General features: G+C 41.9%; 1 protein-coding gene across 1 annotated transcript in view; it reads right to left on the bottom strand.

Moving 5' to 3' along the window:
- LOC136858384 (venom protease) overlaps positions 1 to 11,684 on the bottom strand; it is a 342,725-nt gene extending 331,041 nt beyond the window's left edge. Inside the window, exon 1 of the mRNA XM_068225542.1 lies at positions 11,631 to 11,684. The gene's annotated coding sequence lies outside the window, so the exon portion shown is untranslated. The remainder of the gene's footprint in view (positions 1 to 11,630) is intronic.
- Between the last annotated feature and the right edge of the window lie 11,520 nt (positions 11,685 to 23,204).

Genomic DNA, 23,204 nt, shown 5'->3' with positions numbered 1-23,204 from the left:
GGCCCTCATCTGGTTCCGTTTAGGAGCCTTGGAAAACGTTCACATGTCTAAGGAGCGTAACTATGAAAACCAATTTTTAGAATCAAACCACTAATTCCAAAGAATTCGAGAATTATGTAGGGTATTTAAGTAGCTAGTTTTCATCTTCAGTATTAATCTGTTGACGCTAGTGTTTAGTTTTGGACTGCCGGGTGTAAGCCCAATGGCTTTCAAATTAATTAAGAGTGGCATCTTTCACAGAAGTGAACGTTTTGCTATGAACTTCAATTACGATATCATCATGTGCTAAAATTCTGGCTGGTAGTTCAATAACATTTGATACGTCACCGACACAGATAGGTCTTATGGTGAGTATGGGTTAGGAAAGGCCTAGGAGTGAGAAGGAAGCGGCCGTGGCCTTAATTAAGGTATGGCCCCAGCATTTCTCTGGTGTGAAAATGGGAAACCACGGAAAATCAGGGCTGACAACAGTGGGGCTCGAACCCACTATCCCCCAAATTCTAGCTCACAGCTGCGTGAACTTAACCCCGTGGCCAACTCGTAGTTTTAAGCGTTAACTTCGCGTTTTGTTATACACGGTCACTTGGCACAACGTCTTAACATAGTTACATGGTAGACTGACGTACGATAAATGATTAAAAGTATGTCATATTTTTCGAATGGTCTGCAGTCACGTGCAGGAACGATGAGAGTGTTCAGAACTGTTTGCAGGATGTGCTTACGATGCATTAGTACAATGTGAGATGCTAGCAGAGAAATATCGACCTCACGTTTGTTGGGCTGCGGAACAAACTATTGGCAGGGGTAGCTTTCACTTGGGAAACTTGAAACATAAGGAATGCTTGAACGAGATATCAGCACTAGACACGATAGGTATGGCTCAAGTTGCCTATGCGCTAGGCGTTCTGAAGAACAATTCGTAGATTTTGTAGCCCGCAACTTGGATCTTGAAATACCCCCCACCCCTATGGCACTTCAATATCTGCAGCCTAGGGTATGTTTAGTTATCAGAGCTATTGCATGTTTATATGAAGTCAGATGAGTGATTAAAGTTCCCGGTCAATAGCACAGTTTTAAAATGAATTCCACATGATTGGTAGCAAACCGCAGACATTGGTTGTCGCCATTTTGAGAAATTTGGCACCAGGAATGGCCATTAGGTGAAGGACAGCTTTGCAGTGTTGATATGGTTCGTGTTTAACACCCAACCCCCCGCTAATAGTTTAAAATCTTAAGGTGGTACCAACATATCGGACTAAGCATAAATACTGACACATAAGGAGTTTCAGTACACAGTTCGGAAGTTCTTAGTGTATAAGAACGTACTGGCAGGCATTCAACATTCCTTTTCCCAATTACTTGGCTTTATCACTACATGGGAATTTAGCCCAGTTTTACCACCGGATGCCCTTCTTGATACCAATCCTGTGAGGAGAGGAATGTATACAACTATTTCTACGGGTTTATGTGGTATTTGACAGTAGGGATAATTCCGCAGTAATAACTTTACCACAGCGTTAGGAGGCGGACTAAGCTGCTTATTACGTCCTGTAACATCTTGCACTCTGACGGTGAAGGTTCTAAACTGTACAGTGGATCCCTTTTCTGGAAGCATAAAGAAACTTCAGCACTTATTCAGTTTTCTGGGTTTGGAAGACAGTTGTCTTTAATGTGAGTATATGTATTACTACGTTCAAGTAGTATTATTTGCAGTGTTACAGTCAATGAATTCGTGGACTAGTGCGGAACTAGCCGGGCCTGCTACGGGTTTAGTTGACATATTAGAATTACAATTGAGGGAATTAGTTTAAAACATAACTTATAATATTAATTTGAATAACTAAGTAAGTACAACGTAAATAACCGTTCTTCCATTGTAAGAATATTATTTTGATAATCATTCTCAAAATGCATTTAGTTCTTTCTTCTTACTTCCAGTTTCCAATTTTCTTTTTCCTTTTCTCATTTACTTGGAGTTATCACTACGCTGGGATGGTAAAGGGCCATAGTTCCAGTTTCGACTTAATATTATGGATTTAGCCGTGTCTCCCCTAAATGATCATTATCATCATCTGTTTACCCTCCAGGTTCGGTTTTTCCCTCGGACTTAGCGAGGGATCCCACCTCTACCGCCTGGAGTGTCCTGGAGCTTCAGACTCTTGGTCGGGGGATACAACTGGGGAGTACGACCAGTACCTCGCCCAGGCGGCCTCACCTGCTATGCTGAACAGGGGCCTTGTGGAGGGATGGGAAGATTGGAAGGGATAGGCAAGGAAGAGGGAAGGAAGCGGCCGTGGACTTAAGTTAGGTACCATCCCGGCATTCGCCTGGAGGAGAAGTGGGAAAACCACGGAAAACCACTTCCAGGATGGCTGAGGTGGGAATCGAACCCACCTCTACTCAGTTGACCTCCCGAGGCTGAGTGGACCCCGTTCCAGCCCTCGTACCACTTTTCAAATTTCGTGGCAGAGCCGGGAATCGAACCCGGGCCTCCGGGGGTGGCAGCTAATCACGCTAACCACTACACCACAGCCCCTAAATGATACAACATATATTTAGATGAGTACAAAAGATCTAGTCACCAATCGAACTGCGCTGTGCTGACTATTCAGGCAAGGATACCAAGCACTGCTCAATAATAATAATAATAATAATAATAATAATAATAATAATAATAATAATAATAATAATAATAATAATAATAATAGTTCAGTACATTCTTATGAGAAAACTGCTTGAGGAGACTCAACAATTGCCACTGCCTGTCAAATGTATTATTTATGTACTCTCTGCGCAATGAAAAATTAAAATCCTCAAGCTGTTTCCAGTCATTCGACCGGGTCAGGAATGGAATGAATGACGCCCCGTTCTAGCGGCGAGGATAGGAAATGGGTCGGCTGCCGAAGCCTGTCACACTCCTCTGGGGCAATGATTAGAGAATGACAGATGAAACGAAATGATATTGGAAAGTGTTACTGGAATGAAACATGACAGTGAAAACCGAAGTACCCGGAGAAAAAAATGTCCCGCCTCCGCTTTGTCCAGCACAAATCTCACACAGACTGAGCGAGATTTGAACCACACAACCCAGCGGTGCGAGACCAGCGCGCTGCCGCCTGAGCCACGGAGGCTCTTATAGAGCCAATTAAGTGTTAAATAATCTTGAGACTTGGCATGACGCTCTCGCGCAGACAGTGAAGGTCAACGTGCTGGTAATACTTTGTTGTGAGACTGCGGGAGAACGTTTGCCATCTACCTCGTACTCACAGAAGGTGGTAACAACAGTAAATGGTTCATAAATTTTGAAATTTTATTACAAACTGTCTGCTTTTACAGATTGTTCTTCAAATTGTCATCTGAAACTGGATAGGAAAGTGAATATAAAATAATCAAAACTAAATACAACCAATACTTGGAAAATAAATAATGTTCTTTTTTTCTTACCCCCCCCCCCCACCAGGGTTGGTTTTTCCCTCGAACTCAGCGAGAGATTCTACCTCTACCGCTTCAAGGGCAGTGCCCTGGAGTATGAGACTTCGAATCGGGGGATAAAACTGGGTAGGAGGACCAGTACCTCGCCCAGGGAAGTCTCACCTGCTATGCTGAACAGGGGCCTTGTTGAGGGATGGGAAAATTGGAAGGGACAGACAAGGAAGAGGGAAAGAAGCGCCCGTTGTCTTAAATTAGGTACATTCCGGCATTTGCTGGAGGAGAAGTGGGAAACTACGGAAAACCACTTCTAGGATAGCTGAGGAGGGAATCGAACCCTTCTCTACTCAGTTGACCTCCCGAGACTGAGTGGACCCCATTCCAGCCCTCGTACCACTTTTAAAATTTCGTGGCAGAGCCGGAAATCGAAGCCGGGCCACCGGGGGTGGCAGCTAATCACACTAACCACTACACCACAGAGGTGGACGGAAAATAAATAACATGTTATAATGTTGGGAATGATCTGGAAGTTAAACACAAGTCTTTTAAATTTTCCTCCCACAGTTCCGTATATGCGAATGTTAAGTAATTATATATACACGTATATATCTGCTCCTCTTTCACATTATTCAAAGAAATTGAATAAGAAGCAGTGAGAACTACAGTAAATAGAACCTACCTATACCTTAAAAGTAAACAAACTACTGTCATTTCGAAAATGAACTGGAAGCTTACTGCATGTCTTTCACATTTTACTCCCAGATTAATAATAATAATAATAATAATAATAATAATAATAATAATAATAATAATAATAATAATAATAATAATAATAATAATAATGTCCGCCTCTGTGGTGTAGTGGTTAGCGTGATTAGCTGCCACCCCCGGAGGTCCGGGTTCGATTCCCGGCTCTGCCACGAAATTTGAAAAGTGGTACGAGGGCTGGAACGGGGTCCACTCATCCTCGGGAGGTCAACTGAGTAGAGGTGGGTTCGATTCCCACCTCAGCCATCCTGGAAGTGGTTTTCCGTGGTTTCCCACTTCTCCTCCAGGCGAATGCCGGGATGGTACCTAACTTAAGGCCACGGCCGCTTCCTTCCCTCTTCCTTGCCTATCCCTTCCAATCTTCCCCATCCCTCCACAAGGACCCTGTTCAGCATAGCAGGTGAGGCCGCCTGGGCGAGGTACTGGTCATCCTCCCCTGTTGTATCCCCGACCAAGAGTCTGAAGCTCCAGGACACTGCCCTTGAGGTGGTAGAGGTGGGATCCCTCACCGAGTCCGAGGGAAAAACCGAACCTGGAGGGTAAACAGATGATGATGATGATGGTGATGATGATGATGAAGATAATAGTAATAATAATAATAATAATAATGGTTTTATGTCCTCCAAACGACCGTCATGGGCTGTTGGGAGATGACTTCAAAGACCTGGACCAGGCTTCTTCGGAGTCCATACGCCATTATTTTTATAATAATAATAATAATAATAATAATAATAATAATAATAATAATAATAATAATAATAATAATAATAATAATAATAATAATAATAATATTACGGTAGTCCGCCTCTGTGGTGTAGTGGTTAGCGTGATTAGCTGCCACCCCCGGAGGTCCGGGTTCGATTCCCGGCTCTGCCACGAAATTTGAAAAGTGGTACGAGGGCTGGAACGGGGTCCACTCAGCCTCGGGAGGTCAACTGAGTAGAGGTGGGTTCGATTCCCACCTCAGCCATCCTGGAAGTGGTTTTCCGTGGTTTCCCACTTCTCCTCCAGGCGAATGCCGGGATGGTACCTAACTTAAGGCCACGGCCGCTTCCTTCCCTCTTCCTTGCCTATCCCTTCCAATCTTCCCATCCCTCCACTAGGCCCCTGTTCAGCATAGCAGGTGAGGCCGCCTGGGCGAAGTACTGGTCATACTCCCCAGTTGTATCCCCCGACCAAGAGTCTGAAGCTCCAGGACACTGCCCTTGAGGCGGTAGAGGTGGGATCCCTCGCTAAGTCCGAGGGAAAAACCGAACCTGGAGGGTAAACAGATGATGATGATGATGATATTACGGTACCTTTTTCATTATTTGCTAGTTGTTGAACGTCGCACTAACACATCGAAGGTTTCTGGCGACTTAAGGATGGGAAAGAGTTAGAACTGGTCAGGTAGCGGCCGTGGCCCGGTGTGAAAATAGGAAACCTTAGAAAATCATCTTCAGGGCCACCGACGGTGGGATTCGATTTCATTTTCTCCCGAAAGGAAACCCTCAGCTTCGTGACCCCTAACCGCACGGCCAGCTCGCTCGGTTATTACTGTTGTTGTTATTTACGATTTGGCATGCTTTCTACGGATGTATATTTACGTCGATCCACTGTTGCTTCTTTCCACTTGTAATCCTTTAATTTTGGCCAGAAAGCACTGGGCATTTTTCTATTTTTGCTTCACAAATGTTTTTTTGTAAATCAGCGTGGTAAACAAGAGTTCTGTGTCCCGGAAGGTCAGTCCTGGGCCCCACCCTGTTCACTTCATATAAATATTATGTAATCAAATTAATTAAACACCGCAAAACGTATTATATTTATGCTGATGATTTGCAAATCTGTTTCCACCCTAGAACTAACAATATACGCGAAGCAATATGGAATGTTAATGTTGAATTTGAAACTTAAATTAATCCCTCATAAAACTAAAGCCACTATCATAATTGGCACACCATATAATATGAAAAATTTAAAACAAAATTATACTCCTATAATTTCAAGTAATATTGTACTGTTGTACCTTATTGTGAATCACTTTCTTTCTTTCTTAATCTGTTTATTGTCCAGGGTTGGCTTTTCCCTCGGACTTAGCGAGGGATCCCACCTCTACCGCCTCAAGGGCAGTGTCCTGGAGCTTCAGACATCGGATCGGGGGATACAACTGGGGAGAATGGCCAGTACCTCGCCCAGGCGGCCTCACCTGCTATACTTAACAGGGGCCTTGCTAGGGGATGGGAGGATTGGAAGGGATAGACAAGGAAGAGGGAAGGAAGCGGCCGTGGCCTTAAGTTAGGTAACATCTCGGCATTCGCCTGGAGGAGAAGTGGGAAACCACGGAAAACCACTTCCAGGATGGCTGAGGTGGGAATCGAACCCACCTCTACTCAGTTGACCTCCCGAGGCTGAGTGGACCCCGTTCCAGCTCTCGTACCACTTTTCAAATTTCGTGGCAGAGCCGGGAATCGAACCCGGGCCTCCGGGGGTGGCAGCTAATCACGCTAACCACTACACCACAGAGGTGGACTGTGAATCACTTACTAGCCCTAGAATTGTTATTATGGAAGCACTCAATTGGAGAGCGCAAGACACAAACATTTCTAAGAAATGTGTATCATGGTTTGCATCTTTAAAAATGGTTTTGAAACATATTTCCTCGGTCACTTAAAATCCAACTTGTTCAGTCATTATTATTTCCCATCTTTGATTACAGTGATGTAGTAGCAAATGAATAACTTTGAAACTACAACGCACTCAAAATGTTTGCTTTAGGTACGCTAAGTATTGATGGTATAAGGCTCGAGATTCTCCTTACTACATACTACTATTTTGGCCACGGCTAGACGACAGACATTAACTGCACTCAACCACTTTTGCGTACGAAGTGCTTCCTGAAGACATTTCTACTTAACACTCCAGCAAATTTCGTTGTGTTGCTTCTTTACGTCTACATAATACTCGTTCGGTGTCTTTCCCAGAAATACCTGTCCACCAAACAACCATATATCATCGATTATTCACTGCCACCGCCTCGCGATGGTGCAATGTTCTCCTCAAAGATATTCAGAACGCTGCATCAAAAGGATTTAAAACCTCTTACCAGCAGTTCCTCGTAAGTCCTTCCTGCAAGTTATATTTATGAGTGGAACGAGTGATTGCGCGTGAAAATTAGGATATGAGATTAATATACAGCTAGAGAAAACATTAAGTAAGCGCAATATCTGGAATAAGATTTCATTCTTGGATATTAATAAATTAATTGAAATATAGGTCCGCCTCTGTAGTGTAGTGGTTAGTGAGATCAGCTACCAACCCCGGAGGTTCGGGTTCGATTCCCAGCTCTGCCACGAAATTTGAAAGGTGGTATGGGGACTGGGACGGGGTCCACTCAGCCTCGGGAGGTCAACTGAGTAGAAGGGAACTCGATTCCCACCTCAGCCATCCTAGAAATGGTTTTCGGTGGTTTCCCACTTCTTCTCCAGGCAAATGCCGGGATGGTATCTAACTTAATGACACTGCCGCTTCCTTCCGCCTTCCTTGTCTATCCCTTCCAATCTTCCCATGCCCCCGCAAGGCCCCTGTTCAGGTGAGGACACCTGGACGAGGTATTGGTCCTCCTTCTCACTTGTATCCCCAGACCCAATGTTTCACGCTCCAGGACACTGCCCTTGAGGCGATAGAGGTGGGATCCCTCGCCGAGTCCGAGAGAAAAACCAACCTGGAGGGTAAACGGCTTAAGAAAGAAAGAAAGAAAGAAAGAAAGAAAGAAAATTGAAATCTAGAACTGTTTACACTATTCTTTCTTTTATCTTGATTGTCCGACTCGTTGGCTGAACGGTCAGCGTACTGGTCCTCGGTTCAGACGGTCCCGGGTTCGATTCCCGGCCGGGTCGGGGATTTTAACCTTAATTGGTTAATTCCAATTCATCCTCATCATGACGCGCTGGTCGCCTGCGGGAGTCAAATCGACAGACCTGCACCTGGCGAGCCGAACCCGTTCTGGGATATCCCGGCACTAAAAGCCATACGACATTTCATTTTATTTATCTTGATTGATTAATATGGTTTTCTCTGTTAATGTGTTCTTGATATTATTGTCGACAATTCAATTAAATATAAAATATCGGTATTTACCAATTACAAATAAGCACAGTCAGTACAAATGACAGTGATAATGTTTACTTATTTTGTGATTCTTTGAGTTATTAGTTATTAATTTTCAAATCACCGAGCGAGTAGGCCGTGCAAATAAGGTCGCGCAGCTGTGAGTTTGCATTGGGGGGATTGTGGGTTCGAACCCCACTGTCAGCAGCGCTGAAGATGGTTTTCCATGGTTTCCCATGTTCACACCAGGCAAATACTGGGGCCGTACCTTCATTAATGACACTGCCGCTTCCTTCTCACACCTAGCCCTGTCCTATCCTATCGTCGCCATAAGACCTATCTGTGTCGGTGTGACGTAAAGCAACTTGTAAAAAAAAAAGTCAAATGTAGGTAGTGAGTCCTTTCTTAAGTATGTTTACCATAATATTACTGTTATATTATCCGGCTCTATGGCTAAATGGTTAGCTTGCTGGTCTTTGGTCACAGGAGTCCCGGGTTCGATTCCCGGCAGGGTCGGGAATTTTAACCTTAATTGGTTACTTCGCTGGCACTGGGGCTGAGTTTATGTGTCGTCTTCATCATCATTTCATGCTCATCACGACGCGCAGATCGCGTATGAGAGTCAAATCAAAAGACCTGAACCTGGTGAGCCGAACTTGTCCTCAGACACTCCCGGCACTAAAAGCCATACGCCATTTCAGTTTGTACTGTTATATTTTAGTTCATATTTCAGTTATAATGTATTATTATGTAATAACATGTATGCGGTTAAGTGTAAGCGAGGACAAGAAGCCTTAACTTCGCCACGGACAAGAGTTTTTATTTTTGTTTTACAAGTGGCTTTACGTCGCACTGACACTTATGGCGACGATGGGACAGATAAGTGGTAGGAGTGGGCAGGAAGCGGTCGTGGCCTTAATTAAGGTACAGCCCCGGTATTGGCCTGGTGTGAAAATGGGAAACCACAGAAAACCATCTTCAGGACTGCCGACAGTGGGGTTCGAACCCACTATCTCCCGAATACTGGATACTGGCCGCACTTAAGCGACTGCAGATATCGAGCTCGGTACCACGGACAATAAAGGCTTTATTTATCTATTTCCTTGCCAGATTTTTGATCTGCAGTGATTTCTGCCATATTCATCTCAGTTCTTCAATATGGTGCTGCATGTTTGTGATTGTGAGGCTGCTAGTTCAACAATGAAGACAAATCACTCGCTAATTTCTAAAGCCGGGCTGAGTGGCTCAGACGGTTGAGGCGCTGGCCTTCTGACCCCAACTTGGCAGGTTCGACCCTGGCTCAGTCCGGTGGTATTTGAAGGTGCTCAAATACGTCAGTCGTGAAGCTAGATTATCTGGCACTTAAAAGAACTCTTGCGGGACTAAATTGCGGCACATCGGCGTCTCCGAAAACCGTAAAAGTAGTTAGTGAAATGTAAGGCAAATAACATTATTTATTATTATTATTATTATTATTATTATTATTATTATTATTATTATTATTATTATTATTATTATTATTATTATTATTATTAATTTCGAGCACTCAGCATAATTTATTGTTACTTGTGAGAAGCCCAATGTCCATAAAAATTTGGCAACCCACTGTACTATCTATAAAACATCCTATAACTATGTATTCTGCTGTCAACATTCAGTATTTTTCAATAATGATGATCATAATCCTCGCTGAGTCCGAGGGAAAAATCAACCTTGGAGGGTAAACAGATTAAGAAAGAAAGAAGGAAAGAAGGAATAATAATAATAATAATAATAATAATAATAATAATAATAATAATAATCGTCATCATCATCATTATCTTTAGACCTTCACCACAGACGTGCGTCACGGGTGTTGTTACTATCCAATTCCTTTTCCGGTGTAGACCGCCTCAAATTATTGACGTAAACTACAACGGAAGAAGCATGAGATAATATTCTTAATTTTCCTTGCAAGCAGAATATTTCATGAAAAGTAAATCCTGCAGATAATATATTTTCTTCCTGGATTTTTCCTTAATTTCTTAGGGTCGGAGCTTCGTGTAGGTTTGGTCCAGTTTTACTCCTGAATGCCATTACTGGCGCCAAACCTATGTGGAGGGATATACTAATGCGTGTTTCTGTGGTGGTTGGTGCTGTGTCATGGTGTGTGTAGATGAAGATACGTGTATTGAGACGAACGCAAAAGTCTAGTCCCCGAGCTAAAGGAATTAACCATACGCAGTTAAGTGAGAAGTCGGACTTGCTATCGTGGTGAGTGTTCTCTTTATTTTATACTTTGCAACTGTCCACTTGTCACCTCTCACTAGCTGTTCGGTAATGAAATACAGTAACTTAAAAACTGACAGCTAGAGAATAATTTTAAAGTGGGCTGTGTTTCTTTGGATTTTTAAATAATAATAATAATAATAATAATAATAATAATAATAATAATAATAATAATAATAATTTCATGTAGCTATTTTTAGTCGAGTGAAGCCCTTGTAAGTCAGACCCTCCAATGAGGGTGGGCGGCATCTGCCATGTGTAGGTAACTGCGTGTTGTTGTGGTGGAGGTTAGTGTTAGGTGTGGTGTATGAGTTGCAGGGATGTTCAGGACAGCACAAACGCCCAGCCCCCGGGCCATGGAATTAACCAATGAAGGTTAAAATCCCCGACCCGACTGGGAATCGAACCCGAAAAGCTCTGAACCGAAGGCCAGTGCGCTGACCGTTCAGCCAACGAGTCGGACGGTTTTTTAAAATAATGTTGTAATTGATGAAACAGGGAGGTGATTAAATCTCGTTTCTCTGCGCTTATAGCGGTGCCCAACCTGTGTAAAATTAACCAATTATTTTTTCTAGTTAGTGTGAGCACCTCTAGAAGTATAGTCGGGCTAACTGACACAGACGCCTTCTGATTCCTATTTGGCGGTTTCGATCCCAGCTTAGTCCGGTGGAATTTGAAGGTGCTTAAATACGTCAGCCTCGTGTAAGTAAATTTACGAACTCGTAAAGGAATTCATGCAGGACAACATTCCGGCAAGTTGGCATCTCCAGAAACAGTAAAAGTAGTTAGTGGGATGTAAATCAAATAACTTAATTAACAACAAACATAATTAGTTTTTCGGGTAGCCAGGCAAAAAAAAAAAAAAGTGAATTTTATTCGTATAGCGCTGTGAATTGTTTAACATTCTGTGCATCATAATGTTACATCCGTATAAGTTATTTCGAACGAAGAAAATTTTTTTTTTTAAAGAGTAAACAATATATTCCCGTCTTTGAGGACTTGTGATAAACAGGAACATAAGAAGTATAAATAATGTACTTAATTTTCGTGTAATTTTAAAGATAGTGCTGGTCTCTTACCTGGTGTATGTGGTACCCTGCAGCCAATGCAGACCGCAACTGAGCTCCAGTGGACGACGACGGCCCACTTGGTGCTCATGGCCTTCGAGCTATGACGTGGCAGTAATTCCGTCACACTTACCTTGCTCTACGTCATCGAACTTTGCTAAGTTTCCCCGTGGGAAAACATCCGCTTGGCACTCTTAATTTGCAGTTTCCATTCCTGACGAGTCTACTTTTTGTCTCACATTCTACATCTGTATCACAGAGTAACCAGACTGGTTTGGTAGCCAATGAACCATTAGTAACGTCCATATCTGGTCAACTCAGTTGTAAGCGCAGAATATTCTAATCTGAAATGAAATGGCGTATGGCTTTTAGTGCCGGGAGTGTCCGAGGACAAGTTCGGCTCGCCAAATGCAGGTCTTTCGATTTGACTCCCGTAGGCGACCTGCGTGTCGTGATGAGGATGAAATGATGATGAAGACGACACATGTACCCAGTCCCCGTGCCAGCGAAATTAACCAAAAATGGTTAAAATTTCCGACCCTGCCGGAAATTTCAACCCGGGACCCCTGTGACCAAAGGACAGCACGTTAGCCATGGAGCCGGACATCTAAAATGTATCAATGTTTTTTATGACGAGATAGGTCCTCATCTAGACTGTACTATTGCTACTTCTTACTGGTACCAAACTCTCCTGTTAAATTATTGCTGTGTCTGACCGTGTTGTGTCCGGCTCCTTGCCTGGATAGTCCGCATAGTGACCCGTTCAAAGGGCCCCGGTTCGATTCCCAACCGGGCCAGGGATTTAATGTTAAATTGTTAATTCCCTTGGCTCGAAGACTGGATGTTTGTGCAGTCCTCAGCATCCCTGCAACTTATACATAACACATAACACTGTGGCCCATCGCAGTAACACACAGTTTCCTATAAATGGCAGATGCCGCCCACTCTCATCGGAGAGTCTGCCTTACAAGGGCTGCACCGGACTAGAGATGACCATACCAAATTAACTAACCTTGTGTGTGACAATAGCAGAGCTCTTCTTGAGTACGGCTTTGTCTACACATACCTGTACCAGGTTATCCTTTTCATCGTTTCAAATCCAATTCCCTAGAGGAATTCTTGCTTGTTTCGTTGTAGTGGTGGTGGTGGTGATTATTACTTTAACTATCTACCTGTCCCGGCTTCGCACGGGAGCAGTTATGAATGTAAGGCGATTGGTTACTTTTAACCTAGGATTTATAACATGTCCTTGTATACGGCATTAGTCGTTTTTTTTTTTCTCCAGAATTAATACGAAAAGATTTTGTTTTGATTTGGGACACGTAAAGCTTTCCATGAAAGAAACATTCTCCACTGAGATCAACTCCTGCCACGCTAAGTTTCTGACCCCGTGCGTTGTTTATTTTCAGGCCAAAGCAGACTCTTACCGATAATTGGACTCGTTTGAAATCAAAAGACAAATCTGAAGGAATCATATAGATTGTCGGTATTAAGACGGCTTCACCTGCGCCACAGCCGGTTGAATTAGTAGCTTCAATCAAACAGTTTATAACCGTTTTCACTACCACTCGCGTCCCATTGCATCACTTTAGCAGGTCACGCAACAATATAATAGGCACCCTCGCTTTCAAAATCAGTGTGAGTGGTGACAAGCCGGAAGGGTGTAAAGAATGTAGAAATTCTCTAGTATTAATGAACTGCTGTGTATACTGAGTAATTTACTTGAACCTGGACAGTGAATTTGGAGATAGATGACTCCTTTTGTCTTTGTAAAGTAACTCTTTCTCTGTCCTGTGACATTCGAGAATCCCTTTGTTGATCAGCTTCACTGTTACGTCCTAAGTAGACTTTTTCGAATGCAGTGCACTGCGACCTCAGCAGGATGGGTTACCATAGACTTTATGTTGCTTACGAAAAATAACTGGAAAACTAATAATTGTTGTATCGTGTAATATACCAATTACCATTGCACCACTGTTGAGTGACAATTGTAATCTACTTAAAATAAATACCGAGCTCGATAGCTGTAGTCGCTTAAGTGCGGCCAGTATCCAGTATTCGGGAGATAGTAGGTTCGAACCCCACTGTCGGCATCCCATAAAATGGTTTTCCGTGGTTTCCATTTTCACTCCAGGAAAATGCTGGGGCTGTACCTTAATTAAGGCCACGGCCGCTTCCTTCTCACTCCTAGCCCATCCCTGTCCCATCGTCGCCATGAGACCTATCTGTGTCGGTGCGACGTAAAAGCAACTAACTAACTTAAAATAAAATAATTTATATTAATAATAACATTAATTTTCTTACGAAAATTAAATGTAATTGCCTCTTGGCGACTTTCAATGACATGCCATTTAAAAAAGTGAATGTATAAACAAATGATAATAATAATAATAATAATAATAATAATAATAAGCGGCAAAGTGGTCAGCGTCTGATCCTCTAGTTGAGGCGGCTGCATTAACATCTTCTCGAACTCAAAAATCGAGTCGTACATCAGTGGTCTCAATTGAGTTCACCCCAAAAAACCAAACCTCAGCTTGAGCGCATGATGAAAGAGACGATCTTAGAATCACTACCCCAGGCACCAGTCGGCAGACTGGCCTTACCTGATCATCGGATTCTGAGGGATCAGGGACACCATGCGGAGAAGAATCGGAGCTTCTCAAGACCTTGTCATGCTCTCAAAACTAGACGTAAGAATTTTATTGGCACAATTAATGTGAACACCCTCGCTAAAACAGGCAAATTAAAACAACTCACCAACGTCCTGGAAGTCAAATTCTTCCAGCTTTACGGTGCAACGTAAAGCTATAGAAGAAACAAACAACAAAATACCAAGGCATCATGTGGAAAATCTTATTAGGCAATTTTAACGCACAGCTAGGCAAAGAAAGAAAATTCAGAGATACCACAGGCCCCCATACAAAGCACAAGCGTACCAACAAGAATGGTGAAAATTAATTGACTTTTGCAGAAACGTTGAAATTAAAATCATGAGTACCCAATTTCAGAAACCTTCACAAAAATTAGCAATATGGAGATCACCCAGTCTTCGACAGGGTGAATACCAAATTGACCATGTTGCTATTTCAAAGAAAAACATAAAATAAATTCTAAATATTAGAGCTAGAAAAGGAGCCTTTGAATCGAACCATTACCTTTTCCAAATATAGATGAAAATCCAAACCAACTGAAGACAAAAAGGCCCACTAAAATTATTAAACCAGATCCAGAGTAACTGAAACTCAACAAAGAAGAAATCTTCATGCAAATTAATCGGGAGAAATCAACAGACTGACAGTCCGTCTCCATGTCTAAATGGTTAGCGTGATGGCCTTTGGTCACAGGGGTCCCGAGTTCGATTCCCGGCAGGGTCGGGAATTTTAACCATCATTGGTTAATTTCGCTGGCACGGGGGCTGGGTGTATGTGTTGTCTTCATCATCATTTCATCCTCACCACGACGCGCAGGTCGCCTACGGGAGTCAAATCGAAAACCTGCACCGGGCGAGCTGAACGTGTCCTCGGACACTCCCGGCGCTGAAAGCCATACGCCATTTCAACAGACTGACAGAAAATAACAAAGAAAATTGGTGAAGTCATGAAAGTAGGACGAACTCCTCGCACCAGGAATCATCGCTGGTGGAACGCAATTTGTGATCAGGCAATAGACAACCGCATAACTGCGTGGAAGATGTTTGGCAGTATACTACGTACCTTTTTTGGATCGGTCGAAACTGGCTAATAACTGCCAGGATCTGAACCCATGCCTTTTAGACTAATGAACAACGTGTAAAAGGCATGTCCCCAAAACAGAGAGACAATAACGTGGAGCTGAGGTCAATCCAAATGAATTAAATTTATTAACATAAAAAAGCAAAGGGAAACGGTCTGAAGATCAGCATAAAAACCAATTAATGGGGATACAGGGAGTCAAATGCTTACCTACATAATGGGTAACGATACTCCAACCACAGTAAAAATTACTCGACTTATCAGTCTGTTTTCTTTGTATCTGATTCAAAGTTTTACTTTCTTAAAATGGGACCATTTACTATTTCGAGGTGAAAGTAACAGCTTTCACACAATAAGATCCAATAGTTCCCCAGATTACGTCAAGGTTTTATAAAATATAACTTTCGACAATCCCCATAGAGATTACATCCCCACAAATCAAAGACGCCAGTGAATCGAGAATGGCAGAAAAGTAAACAAATATGAGATACAAGAGGGTAAGAAAGGAGTTGCCATAGTTGAAGAAACAAAAAGCATGAATTAGAAAGCAAGTAAATGAATGAAAATGAAAATCCACAGCCTGTTTCCAGTCATTCGACCGGGTCAGGAGTTGAATGAATGAAGCCCCCATCTAGCGGCGAGGATAGGAATTGTGCCGGCTGTCGAAGCCTGCCGCACTCCTCTGGGGCAATGATAAATGACTGACAGATGAAATGAAATGTTAATGGAGAGTGTTTCTGGAATGAAAGATGACAGGGAAAGCCGGAGTACCTGGAGAAAAACCTGTCTCGCATCCGCTTTGTCTGGCACAAATCTCACATGTAGTGACCGGGATTTGAACCACGGTATCCAGCGGTGAGAGGCCGGCGCGCTGCCGCCTGATCCACGGAGGCTTCAAAGCAAGTAAAATGAGAGCAAAATACCGAAATAAGCATATTAATCGGCTGAGGAAGCCGGAAACAGTAGCAAGATAAAATAAGATTAATGACAAAAAACACATATCCATAAGACACTGAAAAGTAACACAGGTCCGATAACCACTCTACACCCACAGAGTATAAAAATATAAAGCAAGACACTGTGGCTACTCCGACCACTACTCTTATACTTACATTTCCTTCACACAATATACATAACATTTGTTTGAGCGCCAGTTGCTTTTTTAAGAAAAACAACAAAATTCGGTAGAGCATACCTCTTATATCAATTATCTCAAGGCGTGAGGTGATAAACTCACATATCTGGCAATATACAGGGATATGGATCAGGACAATATTAAATTACTGTTGCATTTCCACAATTGAGGATTGTACATGGAACTGGAATCACTTATTATAATTAAAAATAAAACTGAGTTTATGACTAAATTTACGTCACAATGAACAATCATTTACGTCTTTTAATTTAACAAAAGAAATATATCGTGAGATTTGCGGTACAAAGAAAAGGAAAATTTAATCTAAACAAAAAAAGCTATTGGCATGAACTTGAAGTGAGATGTGATATCGCCGCTGATTACACTCTTCTTCATGTTATGAATGCATAACATGTCTGATGCTTTAATTACCTGTTGTCTGCATACACCGCTGTTGAACTTGAAATTCTTGGGAAAACCTGTGAGCTGAAATCGGGAGCCGTCTGTTGTAATCTTCTTATATAACAAGGAGTTGGCCTACATACCATGTACGCGTGTAGGGAGCTCCAATGTAATTACGTCCACTCAATATATTTTAAATAATTGGAAAATATTATTGAAACATCTTGTGAAGTCCATCCTCACAAGAAGATGATGTTTCTTTATCATCATAGTACCCGTCTCTGCTCGGATACAAGCACCACTTGTAGACTTCCTCGATGATTACCTCTTCAAACACAACTCTTAGCTCTGACCATCACACTAAGACCACTTCTTCCATTTGATACATCTGACTGTTACCTATGATCTGAACGATATGAACTGAGTACCTCTCCCTATCGTAGCATCACCTTATATCACCTCGCGATGACGACTCATCTCCCCACTCACTGTTCATCCCTTCCACTTCCACATACAGTAGCTAGCGAATACTGACACTTGGTCGCAATCACGTGTCCACGCACTGATGTCATCAGTCATGTGTCGTCTAAGCGTACCCAAGCGGTCCGAGAATGACTATACCGAATGCGTCACCGGGAAATCTCCTTGTACACAACATTCCCAGTTAAACATAGCCTCGATTGCAAAATACTATGCCAGCTCATCTAGCCAAAGTTACAAGCCACAGCATGACAATATGAAACCAACAAATCTCACTTACTACCATACAGAATAATTACAAACATATTCACTTAACCTATGATGAAATACAATAATATACGTGATACCTAATTATTACAGTCTAAATGATGAGAAACAGAATATATAAAATCTAATGAATCAGGTTAATAATAATAATAATAATAATAATAATAAATACAGAATGGAATCTGTAACCCTGTTGTACGGTTACAACACGTTACGACAAAAATCGTAACAACATGACATGATTCAGACAACGGCTCATGAGCTTGATCTGAGTGCACAGATCAGAAACCTGGGTGGCCGCAAAGAGGCCTGGCCCACCCAGTCTAAACACATAATGTATATAACTTGCACGCCGCATAACACGTATTCATATCGCACATCTAGGCGATCATGAATCGTGCGGTATCAGTGTTAAACCACAAAGCAGAATATAAGCTTGAGACAAAACGTCAAAGATACAGAGAATTAAAAGGTCTCCAATCAAAGTAATAAGCAAACTCATCACTCACACAAAATAATCGGATCGGTGCCACCTTCCGCTCTATTGCAGGAACGAGTACATATAAGCAGACATGAGAAGAAAAGGACGGTGAAATAAGTCTGGAGCACAATTATAGAGAATAATACATTAAACAAGGGATCTCTCAGTCAACGAATTAGCATAACTATGGCAAGCCAAGAAAGGATAAGTAGGATAAATACCTCGAAATTGAAATAGTCATATTCACGACTCTACACATAGAGAGCCATTTAAAATAACTTTTCAATATTTTATAGAACCATTTGTATGAAACGAAAGCCATCTTGCAGGTCAACGTCTCCATCTTTTCTCCAAACGTATTATTGTCAGATGACCGGGGATAACTCGAATTCAAGGTAAACTAGAAAGACATGCTTTAGCAATTCTCTGTTACATGAGGTGCCATCTGTCTAATCGGGGCGAACTACAAGTCAAGTCTGGCATAGAGAATACTAAACATCCATAACAGACTGACCTATAATATCGTAAAGAATGTGATACCTATAAAATACACAAGCAAGATATGGAGATAATGAAGTGCGGCACAACAATGCCACCACCCCTTGGAAAACGAGTCCTTTCCTTGGTGATCAAGCAAGGGGCACTCTTTTTACAGAAGGGTCAAGACTTACAGATAAATGTGCGCGCACAACTATAACTAAAATTACGATAAAGGATAATCTCAGTTAGGAAAGATGATTATACACATATGATTACACAATTATACACGTGTCTCGAAGGAATACGCAGGTATAAGTATTCGTTCACTAAGGCCAACATAATACCTCAAAGAATAGTGATATCTCCGGGCAACTATACTGTTGTAGTCTCTTAAAACCACGAAAACTTTAATGTGTCGAATTCGGCCTTACCCCGACTCTCTTTTTCCTTCTTCCTTTTTTTATTTTGCCAATTTGGAATTAGGCTCAGTTTACGTCCCTTTTGTCAAAACTTTTCTTTGAAGGAGAGGGAAAGGGTTTCCCACACCTGAAACAGGAAAGGTCTGAGCGTAATATTCTCTTACTACAGGCTTATTTGTGACAGTACATGTATCATACCCTCACACTGTATTCAAAAGTGAGAGTTATTATTATTATTATTATTATTATTATTATTATTATTATTATTATTATTATTATTATTATTATTATTTCATTTGTATATTTGTTCTTATTTATTTAAACTGGAAGGTCTCCATATGTGATATGCGTAAATTGTTTTGTACAAACGGATGGGAAAACAGTGTTATTTCCAACTTGGAAAGTTCGTATGAGTCATGTGGAACACCCAAAAGTCTTTTGATGTTCTTATAGTCATGCGGGCATCCCAGAGTCCGATGAGGTGGCCTTGTTATTGTCTTGTGACACGGATGAGGTTCAGTGCGTGGTCTTGACAAGAGGATCTACTCCCGATTGGATGGCCAGGATCAATCTAGACGTATCATGTAAGAGAAGTCCGGCTCCATCGCTAAATGGTTAGCGTGCTGGCCTTTGGTCAGAAGGGTCCCGGGTTCGATTCCCGGCAGGTTCGGGAATTTTAATCATCATTGGTTAATTTTTCTGGAACGGGGGCTGGGTTTATGTGTCGTCTTCATCATCATTTCATCCTCATCACGACGCGAAGGTCGCCTAGGGGAGTCAAATCAAAAGACCTGCACTTGGCGAGCCGAACATGTCCTCGGACACTCCCGGCACTAAAAGCCATATGCTATTTCATTTCATATAATAGAAGGGGGAAGCTGAGGTCTATATAGGCATGTGACCAAACGGCGAGAAGAGACTGTAAGGGACAGGACTTGACTTCAAACAGCGGAGGGGAGGAGACGTAACTTTTGTGTAACGTGGTCTGATTATGTTTGTGAAGTGCGGTAATAACCTACAACTGTAGAGTGCTTAAGGCACTTGGTGTGGCGGCTTGGTATTACATGTTGGGGAGAGCTATGGAGTGCTGTATTTCAGACTTTCCATAATTTATGTTCTAGAACAGCAAACGTGTGTTGCTCAAGTGAATGTATCTTTAAACCAAGTGTTAGAGTCAGTGAACACAGTATTATAAAGATACAGTATCTGCGTGATATAATAAGTGCCACTTATGAGAATATGCAAGTTGTGTTGATACACAGAAACAGTGAAGTGTATTCATCCACATATATATGCTTTGTAATGAACTTTCAACAGACGAACTACAAATGATAGCTTGGTCCTCGCTTTTTGTTTCCCACTGTTTTTATTGTTTTTGTTATAAATATGGAGACTTCCAGTGGTAGTGTGTGAGTGTATATTACGTATATTTTTGTGTGCTGATGAGGTGCTTATGCACGGATGTTATTTAGAATACAGTTTGTTATTTTCGAATCAGTGGAGTTATTGATGAACCTAGGTGCAGTTCCTACCTATTTAGTCGTTTTCAGAAGGTTAGGTAAGGCCTAAAGCAGATGTACCAGTACTCAGCATTATGCACACGCCCCGGGAAAGAAGGATTTATCATGCTCTATCAAAATTCGAGGGATCCATTCTGGTGAACTCTGGCGCCCATACTAAGGACATTTTCGCTAATTATTTTTATTAATTGAATTTATTTAATTTATTCAGTTATTTATATATATAAAGCAGAATGTCTGGCTGTGTGTCTGTACCTTATACAAATCCATACCGTTCGACGAATTTGAATCAAATGTTGTATACTTAACTTTTAGGACACTACAAGAAATTTTAACATCCATCTCCATTCTCTATATTTAGGCCCTTTGGCACATTAACATAGGCTAACATAGGCGAAATATTCAATTTGCCGCACAAGGACGACACAAAGCTCATTTTGAGAATCACGACGTGTAGAACAAAACTCGATAAGGCCCGTTTTGGAGATATTGGCATCACACTTCCCCGCTCTAGGAAATGGATGAAGATATGACCAGCAGTAACGATGGCAACGTCAGCTCAAGGATTCTGCAGTAGAATACAGATCTCGTGTTTGAAGTAGGCACGTGCGTAAATGTAGGCTAAGCAAAGGAGAGATTCTGCTACACATGACTGTCTCGGAAAATGCACTTTGGGTAAGCCACCCTTAGGGGTTGTGGTTGCGAGGGTGTGGCATATATAAGAATAATTGAAACTTCGAAACCATAGGTTTCGGGGTCGCTGAGATGAACAGTGATACTTCGCATGTCGTTTAAGTCCAAGTTCAGTCCCCATCGGTATGGGGGTGAGAAAGGCTGAAGTCCAAAACTACCCAGTTTATGGATTTATGTGTGTGCACCCGTTTGAGCGGGAGTGGAAATGGGATGAAGTAAAAAAGTAATATAAAACGACCAATATTAAAGTAGAATCCATAGTTTTCGGCGTCGCTGAGATGAATAGTGACACTCCAGGTTTCGTTTAAGTCCAAGTTCACCCGAATCGTCATGGGGGTGAGAATGGTGAAAAAGAAAATATCCAAAATAACCAAGCTTTCAAACAAACAAACAAACAAACAAACAAACAAGAATGACTGTGGGGGCAGGACTCCTCCAACACCGTCACACTTTGGATGCCATTTAAGTCATAGTTCAGGCCCAGTCAGAATGGAGGTACCGAGCTCGATAGCTGCAGTCGCTTATGTGCGGCCATTATCCAGTATTCGGGAGATATTAGGTTCGAACCCCACTGTCGGCAGCCCTGAAAATGGTTTTCTGTGGTTTCCCATTTTCACACCGGGCAAATGCTGGGGCTGTACCTTAATTAAGGCCACGGCCGCTACCTTCCCACTCCTAGCCCTTTCCTGTCCCATCGTCGCCATAACACCTATCTGTGTCGGTGCGACGTAAAACAACTAGCAGAAAAAAAATGGAGGTTGAGAAGGGTTGAAAAAAAGAAATGTTTAAAATGACCGAGACTATGGATGTATGTGTTATATTTCAGCATAGCTCTCAGCTAAAATTGGTGCACACATGACTTACTATACTATCTGGAAAAAATTACGTGGGGTAAGACACCCCTAGCACCTCTGGCGGAGGGGAGGATACTAAAAAATAATCGAAAACGATTAATACATATTGCCGAATCCATAGTTTTTGGGGTCGTTTAAATAAATACTGACACTCCGGATGCCTTTAAGTTGAAGGTCAAACTCTATCACAGTTCTCAACCAAACTCGGTACGGATATGAGTTAGGCTCCTTTCACACTACACGGTTTCGACCGTACGGCTCTTTGCCGTGGAGATGTTGCTTTCACACTGCAACGGGTTTTTTGCCGTGGAAAGCTCAGTGCATGTCTGGGTGCTAGTCATACAAGAGTCATTTTAACAATAGGATGATTTCCTCATATTAGTATATTCTGGCTAAAAGTGAAATTTTATAATTTCATCATAAGTATATTTTTGTAACTCTGTATATGTAATAATATTGTATAACTGAAAATACACTCACCAAACGCATTTTTCTTTGTCTTCAATTACGTCAAAATATGGTTTCAATTCTAAGTAAACTTAACGCCAGGCATTTCTTGTCACATTCCGATCTCCACTTTGTGGAGAAAACATTACATTTTTATTCCATTTGAGCCGGGTGAAACTAGAAATTATTTTTTAAAAGCCCATTATTACAAGCCCCGTTGCCTTATCAGCTAATACTTTATTTTATTTTATTATCAACAAAACTATTGTGGAAGTACGCAAAAAGTCGTTCGTCGCGGCTAACCTATTTGTATAGCACCACAGCAAGTAGTGGAGGCTTTCGATGTGCTGTGAGGAAGGGTATCAGGGGTATATATTTATTTTTTAATAATATGCTTTACGTCTCACCGACACAGAAAGGTCTTATGGTGACGATGGGATAGGAAAGGCCTAGGAATGGGAAGGAAGCGATTGTGGCCTTAACTAAGGTACAGCCACAGCCTTTGCCTGGTGTGGAAATGGGAAACCACGGAAAACCATCTTCAAGGGCTGACGACAGTGGGGTTCGAACCCACTATCTCCACGATGCAAGGTTACAGCTGCGCGCTCCTAATCGCACGGCCAACTCGCCCGGTGACTGAACATTTTAACAACAAAGTAAAACAATAAAATAAT

This window comes from Anabrus simplex, chromosome 1, assembly GCF_040414725.1.
Source record: "Anabrus simplex isolate iqAnaSimp1 chromosome 1, ASM4041472v1, whole genome shotgun sequence".
NCBI lineage: Eukaryota > Metazoa > Arthropoda > Insecta > Orthoptera > Tettigoniidae > Anabrus > Anabrus simplex.
The sequence above is the reverse complement of the archived record's forward strand: the minus strand, read 5'-3'. Positions and strand labels throughout refer to the sequence as shown.